Here is an 8,833-nt window from a genome sequence, read left to right as displayed (position 1 = left end):
TTGCTCAGTGGGTTAATGATCCGGCGTTGCTGTGAGCTGTGGTGTAGGCTGCAGACGCGGCTTGGATCCCGCCTTGCTATGGCTCTGGCGTAGGCCGGTGGCTCCAGCTCCGATTAGACCCCTAGCCTGGGAACCTCCATATGCCAGGGGACTGGCCCTAGAAAAGGCAAAATGACAAAAAAAAAAAAATTGCAAGAGCTTCCACCTCATCAAAAAGATTCAGCAGCACCATTTTGATGGCTGCATAATATTCCACCCCACAGCCGTACCTATAAAGTAGAACTTCAGTGTTAGGATTAGTCCAGGGTTGGTAATCTAAATAGTGTTAGTATTAGCTATTTATTTTATTAATGTTGCAAACAATAGTGAGATTGTTATGATGAACTTCTGTGTGGATAAAGTTTTGCTCTAATATGGAGTATTTTCTTAGAATCAATACCTAGAGGAAATTGTACCAAGTCAAAGGGAATTTACAATTTTGTTAAATATTGCCCAAATTACCTCCACAGAGGTGTCCTCGATGGATATTCCCAACACTCTTTCCCAGCACACAAACTGTTACTGAACGTGTCCACCTTTGTCCATTCAAGGAGTTAAAAGGAGTGGCATCACTGTGACATTTTCATTTGCCCTTGGAAGTGGCTGTACCAACTGACAGTCACAGTGGCTATGTCTAAGTGTCTCCCCATAACCTCCACCACAGCAGTTTAAACTAAGAAATTGTTAAACATACAAAAACAAGAACAGAAAATAAAAGAATCAAACACATCTGTGTGCAATAAATCCTTAATTAAACACCTGTTCCTCAATGGATGCCATACCTGGGCAGTTAAGCCTCCTTCCAGTGTTTCTGGGTTATAAACAATGTTGCATAGGGCTGGGCATGCTCAAATCTTCTGGCCCAGACAGCCCACTGTTTTATTAAAGCTTACCATCTTGTTCTCCAAAATGTGTGTGCCCATTTATACTCTCTTCAGTAGGGCTTGGCATCATCAGACTTTTTTTTTTTTTTCATTTTTGGCAATCTAATGAGTATGAAATAATAGTTCCTTTTTTTTTTGTCATTTTTTTTTTGGCTGTCCCAAGGCACATGAATCTCCCAGGCCAGGGAACTGTCTTGACCTAAGCTGCAGCTAGCTGCAGAAATGAGGGATCCCCAACCCACTGTGCTGGGGCTGGGGATAGAACCCGAGTCCCTGCAGCTCCCAAGACACCGCTGATCCTGCTGAACCACAGCAGGAGCGCCTATTCATTCTTTCTGTTTAATTTACATGACATTCTACAAATAACAAATGCTGGAGAGGGTGTGGAGAAAAGGGAACCCTCCTACACTCTTAATGGGGAATGTAAATTGGTACAACCACTAAGGAAAACAGTATGGAAATATACCTCAGAAAACTAAATACAGAACTACCATATGATCCAGCAATCTCACTCCTAGGCAAATATCTGGACAAAACTATAATTCAAAAAGATACATGCACCCCCTATGTTCATCACAGCACTTTTCATAGTAGGCAAGACAGGAGAGCAACCTAAATGTCCATCAACAGATGTATGGATTAAGAAGATCTGGTACATACACACAATGGAATATTATTCAGCCTTGAGAAAGAACAAAATAATGCTGTTCATAGCAACATGGATGCAACTAGAGACTTTCCTACTAAGCGAACTAAGTCAGAAAGAGAAAGACAAACACCATGATATCATTTATATGTGGAATCTAAAATATGGCACAAATTGAACCTATTTACAAAACAGAAACAGACTCACAGACATAGAGAACAGACCTGTGCTTGCCAAGGGGGAGGGGAGGGAGTGGGAGGGACTGGGGATTTGGGGTTAGTAGATGCAAACTATTACATTTAGAATGCATATGCAATGAGATCCTGCCCAGGGAACTACATCCCATCTCTTGGGATAGAACATGATGGAAGATAATATAAGAAAAAGTAATATATATATAGTATATATAACTGAGTCACTTGGCTGTACAGCAGAAATTGGCACAACATTGTAAATCAACTATAATTTTAAAAATGTAAATTTCACAACACTGATTACTACGAGGGAGGGAAATCATTTCTTATGTTTTGAAGCCTTTGGGTGTCCTCACATCATCTGGCCTTTTCCACTGGAGCTGTTTATAAATTCTGGGCCAAATCCCTTCTTGGCGAAGTGCGTGCCAAAGAGCTTCTCCAAGTCTAGGTTACGTAGTTTTGACTTTACGATACCTTTAATGTACAAGAGGATTTTTAAAATATTTTAATGTAGTCAAATTTATTGGGTTGTTTTTTTTTTCATTCATGGTTTGTGCTTCTGGTATTGTGGTTAAGAAATCTTTTCCTACCCTGAGATCATAAAAACATTCTCTTTCATTTTCTTCCAAAACTTTTAAAGTCATGCTTTCTCATATGTTGGTCTTTAATTCACTTAAATATGCTTTGCTGCAGGGATATAGCTTATTTCTTCCATATGGATAACAATTGTTCCAATGCTGCTTGCCTGAAGTCTTCATTTCCCCACTGATTTGAAATAGCATCTCTGTTATATACAAATTTCCATATGTGTGTGGGCCTGTTTCTGGACTCCACTCTGTCTCTCCCTGTGCTAATTATTAATATCACTTTCTATTGCTTAATTAAACTAGAGTTAAGTCTTGCTGTGGTGCTGGAATGAGTGAGCCCTCATGTTGATCTGCCTCTTCCAAACTGTTCTGGCATTCTTGGTTCTTTGCTCTGCCTTAAAACATATTAGAATCGACTTGTGAACCTCAAAAAACCTCGTGAGAATTTTAATAGGAACCCATTCAATTCAAAAATTGCAGAAAATCAATATCTTTAGAAATCAGTTCTACAAATCCATTGATATTGGGTATCTTTTCACTTATTTAGGTCTTCAAGAATTTTTAAAACTTCATGTGTAGAATTTTCTACACTTTTTACTGGATATATTCCTATATCCCTTTATATTTGAGGGTGCTATTTTCACATGTACATTTTCTAAGCTGAGTTTTCAGTGAGTAAAAATTGATTTTTGTGTAGTCAGCCATCTTGATGAACTTTCTTATTAATGTTAACAATTTGTTCTTAGAATCAACATGAAAACACTTTGATAGTCATGAATTATTTAGAGAGTTCCTCCCCCCAAAAATTCCAAATATGTGGTTTGGCTTGAATTGTGTTTGCAGTTGAGTAGAACGTGGTTTGTGTGATTCTTGCTCTTATCAAGAAATGCTGTGTGATCTAATGTATAATCTTTTGGTAAATGTGTCATGTGTTCTTGGAAAGAATGTGCATTTACCACATGGGGCTCTTTGGTCAAGCTTGTTATTGTGTTATTCAAGTCTATAGTCTTCCTAATCTTGTGTCATCTTAAACTGTCAGATGAATGAAAAACTGAATGATATCTGTCCAAAATCCCCTTGTGACTATGAAATTGCCCATTTATTGTTGAAACTTTATCAATTTGTTTCTCTATATGACTTGATGCTAAGTTTTAGGTGCCTGCAAGTTATAATTAATCATGTCTTCCCAGTGAACTGTTCCTTTTCATCTTTATTTAGTGACCATTTTCCCCTAATATTCTTTTTTTTTTTTGCTTCAAAGACAGTCTTGTCTAATCGTATTGTAACCACATCACTTTCTTTGGGCTAATATTTTGCTAGTAATTTTCTACACTTTCACAGTCAACATTTCTTTATCCTTAAGTTCTATGTTTTTTAAAAAGCATATAGCTAGATTTTTCTAATCCAGTGCAACTGACGGTCTGTCTTTTGAAAGTTTGATTTTACTTTTTTCCTGAATCCTGCTATATTGGAATTTATTACAGTCATCTTTTTTCATGCTTCATACCTGATTTTTCTCCGCTTCTTTATTTTCTCTCTCACATCTGTTTTATATTGACCACATTTTCCTATGCAGTAGTGTTCTCTACTGCTTTAAAAGTCATACATACAATTTCTCACCTTGTGATTACTCCTACATAACTCTTAATAAGCACAGTCGATCTAATAAAATCTAAAGTTAATAAATATTGCCAACATTCTCCCCAAAATACCTGAATGCCTGACCTCTGTTCATCCTCCGCCCATCTTAGATCATGACCTGTACCTTCACCCTACCTTCTACTCCCCAATCAGTCTTTTTTGTGTATTAAGTATCTGCCCAAATCTATCTGGTATCAGACATCTCACTGCTTCTTTACTGGGTCCGTTTCTTCTGAGGTATCTTAGAAATGACAAAGAAAGGTAATTCTTTCAGCAAAGGTCTGTTAGCAGTAAATGCTGTTTGGCCACACAAGACCGTGGGGTCGAACCCACACCACAGCAGCGATCCAAGCCACAGCAGTGACAGTGCCAGGTCCTTAACCCACGGAGCCACCAGGGAACTCTTGCTCTTCATTTTTATTTGCCTGAAAATGTTTACTTGGTGTATATTCCCAAATAATATTTTAGTTGTGAGTAGATGGCTGGTTTCTCTCAGCACTTTGAATGTATTATGCCATTCTATTCAGTTGCTGTGGCTGCAAAGTTCTGGACAAGCTAATACTCATTCTTTTTCGTAGCAACCTGTCTTTTGGCTACAAGTGGTTCTAAGATCATGTGCTTCTACTTGGTGCTGTTTCAGTTACACTGTGCTATCTCTAGTAGAGAATTCTGTATTATTAAACCTGCTTGAGGGTCATAGTTTTCACTTGTCCTGGAAAATCTCCTTTATTCTCTTGGAATATTGCCTGACCTCCATTCTCTCTGCTCTTTCCTTCTGGAGCACCAAATAGATGTGTGTTGGACCCTCCCATTCACGCTCCAGGTCAGTGAGCCCCTCTTCCAGGTGTCGTCTCCCTTCATTTTTCTGTGTGGGGCTTCTGTATAGTCCTCAGATCTCTCCTTCCTTTCATGTGTTATTTATGCAGCAATATGTAATCTTCAGTCTTACATATCAAGTTTCAAATTATAATTTTTTTTAAAATTCTAAGTTACATTGGATTTCTTATTTTACTCAATCCAGTCTTCTTTGGAGGTATCTTTTTTGGGGGGGTGGGGCCTTGTTTTTCTGCTTTATATATAGTAGTATGTATCTGTTAATCCAAACTCCTAATTATTCCTCCTCTACCTTTTCTCCTTTGTTAACCATAAATTTGTTTTCTATGTGAGGGAGTCTATTTCTGTTTTGCAAATAAGTTTATTTGAGTCATTTTCTTAGATTCCACATACAAATGTTCTCATATGATATTTATCTTTCACTGTCTGATTTACTTCACTTAGGATAATCTCTAGTTCCATCCATGTTGCTGCAAATGGCATTATTTCATTGTTTTTTGTGGCCGAGTAATATTCCATTGTATATTTATATCCCATATCTTCTTTATCCATTCATCTGTCAATGGACACTTAGACACTTCCATGTCTGGGCTACTGTAAATAGTGCTGCTATGAACATTGCAGTGCATGTATCTTTTTGAATTAGAGTTTTTCATCTTTTCCAGATATGTGCCCATGAGTGTCATTGCCAGATCATATGGTAACTCTACTTTTAGTTTTTTTAAGGAACCTCCATGCTGTTCTCCATAGTGGCTGCACCAAAGGTGTCTTATTCTTTTATTGTGTTCTTTATTACTTCTTTGATAACTTTTATCATTTTAAACATGTTTCTATTGCAGTTCCCATTGTGGCGCAGTAGAAATGAATCTGACTAGTATCCATGAGGATGCAGGTTCGATCCCTGGCCTCGCTTTGTGGGTTAAGGATCTGGTGTTGCTATGAGCTGTGGTACAGGTCACAGATGTGGCTGGTACAGGCCAGCAGCTACGGCTCAGATTTGACCCCTAGCCTGGGAACTTCCACATGCCATGAGTACAGCCCTGATAAAAGAAAAAAAGGAAGAAAAAAAAAAGGTTTCTTTTATAACCTACCCAATGATTATATCATTTGAAGTTCTTAGAGTTTTAATATTGGTTTTCGTTTTGTTTGCTAACTCTTGGTTTTTGTGGATTGTTTTTTCTTTTTTGTGGGTTGTGTTTTCATGTGTTTTGTAATTTTTCATTGTAAGTTAGTCTTTAATTAGGGCTTCACATAGGGGTTTCCAGAGGGTCTGGGGTGGGGTGTGCTTCCCACAGAGATCCCACTAATACCTGGTGCCCCAAAGGTATCAGCAGCCTGTGACAGCATTTGATATTAATTTCTTAGTGGGGTATGTCCTAGACCCCTCTAGTAATTTAAATTTACATACCAGATCTGTGTGAGGGCACATTTATGATTATAATTTTTTAAAGGAAGGCTTTTGCTTAAAAAAAAAATTCCTTCTCATCTTGATGGGCAAGTAAGCAATTGTTTTTAATTCATCCTTACTCTGGGCCAGGGTGGGGTTCCAACTTTTACACAGCTGGGGCCCAGGCTCCCTCTTTGAGTAGCTGCTGGTTATTAAAGCCTAAGTTCCTTGATTCCCCAGCCAATTCTGAAACCCAAACAACTGCTCTTCCTCACCTGTACCCCCCACCAAGAAGCCCCATCTCCAGCTCGTGCAGGCTCATAGCTCTTTCTTCACATTTGACCTGCCAGGTTTCCCTTACTCTCCTGCAGGTACAGCTGAATATTGCTTAAATTGTATTCATTATTTCCAGAAATTTGCAAAAGGCGGGGATTTTTTGGTATTACACAGAAAACCATATTGCTGAAAATAGAAGTCCCTGATCTATATTTAATGGTCTATGAATGTCTTCAAAGCACCTCCCTCTGAACCCACTGAATTATACTCATGCATTTTCACCCTGACCATACTCTTCCTCATCTTCTAAGTGGTCCCTGATACTGTAGTATGAACATATTTCCAAGAAGGCCACCCCTTACAGAAGCATTCCCAGGTTATATAGGCCACATCACAATACAAAAAGTAGAGGATCTCAGCACATATCGGAAATGGCAGCAATGGTAGGAAAGCAGCATCTCCAAGCCCTACCTTGGGGGGTCCTCCCTGAACAAAAGAGAGGAGCTGGCAGGTGGCTTGATCCTCAGTTTCAGGGGGAAGAGAAAAGAAAAACGAACACAAAGGAATACGTACAATCTTTCTGAAACCACCAGCTGTCACCTTCATGGGTTTCTGCTCTGTTACTTTAAAAAGAGAAAACCCTAAATCATCGGCCAACATTGTGGGCACACAGCCTCACTGCCAATAGCAGGCATGGACTCCCCGTGGGCCAAAAGCAGAGATGGCCAGTGCTCTGACCACTGCCGCCGACCCTCAGGCCCTCGCTTCTCATGACAACTGACTTGCACCAGGACCGCGGCTTTGCTGTTTCATTTCTCTCAGAGGACTCACCAGGTGCACATTTGACCACACTTGGCATTCAGACACTGGAGAACCTGGGCAGTTAGGAGGTCGGGGCGATAGAAAGTTCGAGAGCGTTATCTTCGTTCTCCTGGCTCCCCACCCCCAGCCCTGGTGCAGGGGCTCTAGCGGATGGCCAGGGAGAGGAGGAAGTTCTAGTTCACTGTTGAACATTTATGAAGCCGCGCGAAAGTGGTGCGTAGGAAAAGTTTGTTCTCAAGAAGTTTACGTGGGACATCAGTGGGGACTTACGTTGTCTCTCAGTTCTACACGTTTTTCTGGGAAGATCTTGGGGCGGGGGCAGGGGTGTGGTGTCCAGAGCTTGGGGGCAGTTGTCCCAGGAGGGGAGGGGTAGAGAGAGGAGGGGATTCAGGGAAGGCAGAGCCTGGATGAGGAGAAAAAGGAAATGAGAGTAAAGCCTGCCCCCTAAGGGAAAGTCCTGCAGGAGGGGCCGTGAACACATTTTTGGTGTTGTCTTCAGACACCTGTCGAATACCGAGCCCATCCCCAATGTGCAAAAGTTGCTTGTGACTGGTGAGGAATTGCTCCTCTGGGGGCAAATCCACGGCTCCTGCCCCGGGCACCCTTCCCTCCGTGCAGACTCTCACTCCTGGGTTGAATGACCAGAAGGGCTGTAAAAAGGAGAGCCGGGGCGCCCCTGCGCCCTAGGGTACCTTCTGAGCCTCCTTTCCAGAGAAGGGGTTTTGAATGAAAGGCATGCACGTGGACTTATCCCGCCAACAAATCTACCGCACCTGAGCCCTGTCAAGAGTCAAGGTTTGTGGTCAGGCGCCTTCCGACCCACAAGCAGCCCAGGGTAGGGAGCTCTTTCAGGGGGCCGCGGGGTTGGGGGAACCCCTCCAGCCCTGCCCTCAAGCTGAGAGGATCTGTATACACACTCCATCACTCTGACTTCTCCCAGGGGCTGAAAGGGAAACCCAAAGTGTGGCTATGCAAATTATGGTTTGGGGTTTTTTGGGTGTTTTTGGTCTCTTTAGGGCTGCACCTGTGGCACACGGCGGTTCCCAGGCTAGGGGTCGAATCAGAGCTACAGCCGCTGGCCTCCACCACAGCCACAGCCACAGCCACGCCAGATCCTTAACCCACTGAGCGAGGCCAGGGATCGAACCCGAGTCCTCATGGTTCGTTACCCCTGAGCCACCACGGGAACGCCTACATTATGTTTTTTAATAAAATTCCCCCCTTAGGTTTTTCCCTTTGGGCCACTTCTTAGTCACCCCGGACTTTCCAGCAATGTGCTCATTTGTTCACTTAATGAACAAAATAAATAGAACTCTTCTTCCTGTACTCTTCTGGCGGCCTGCTTTGCTCCTCCGAGAAACCAAAAGCACTCAGAGATGCTGTTCACCCGCCGTGAGGGAGGAAAGAGGCAGGTGAGCTGATTCCGTGTGGAATGTGAAGAAACCACACAACGGGAGCAAGGTGCACCGACACAAAACACAGAGAAATTGGCCTCAGACTCGGTTTGCGGCGCTTGGAGGAAA

Source organism: Phacochoerus africanus, chromosome 9 (assembly GCF_016906955.1).
Source record: "Phacochoerus africanus isolate WHEZ1 chromosome 9, ROS_Pafr_v1, whole genome shotgun sequence".
NCBI lineage: Eukaryota > Metazoa > Chordata > Mammalia > Artiodactyla > Suidae > Phacochoerus > Phacochoerus africanus.
The sequence above is the reverse complement of the archived record's forward strand: the minus strand, read 5'-3'. Positions refer to the sequence as shown.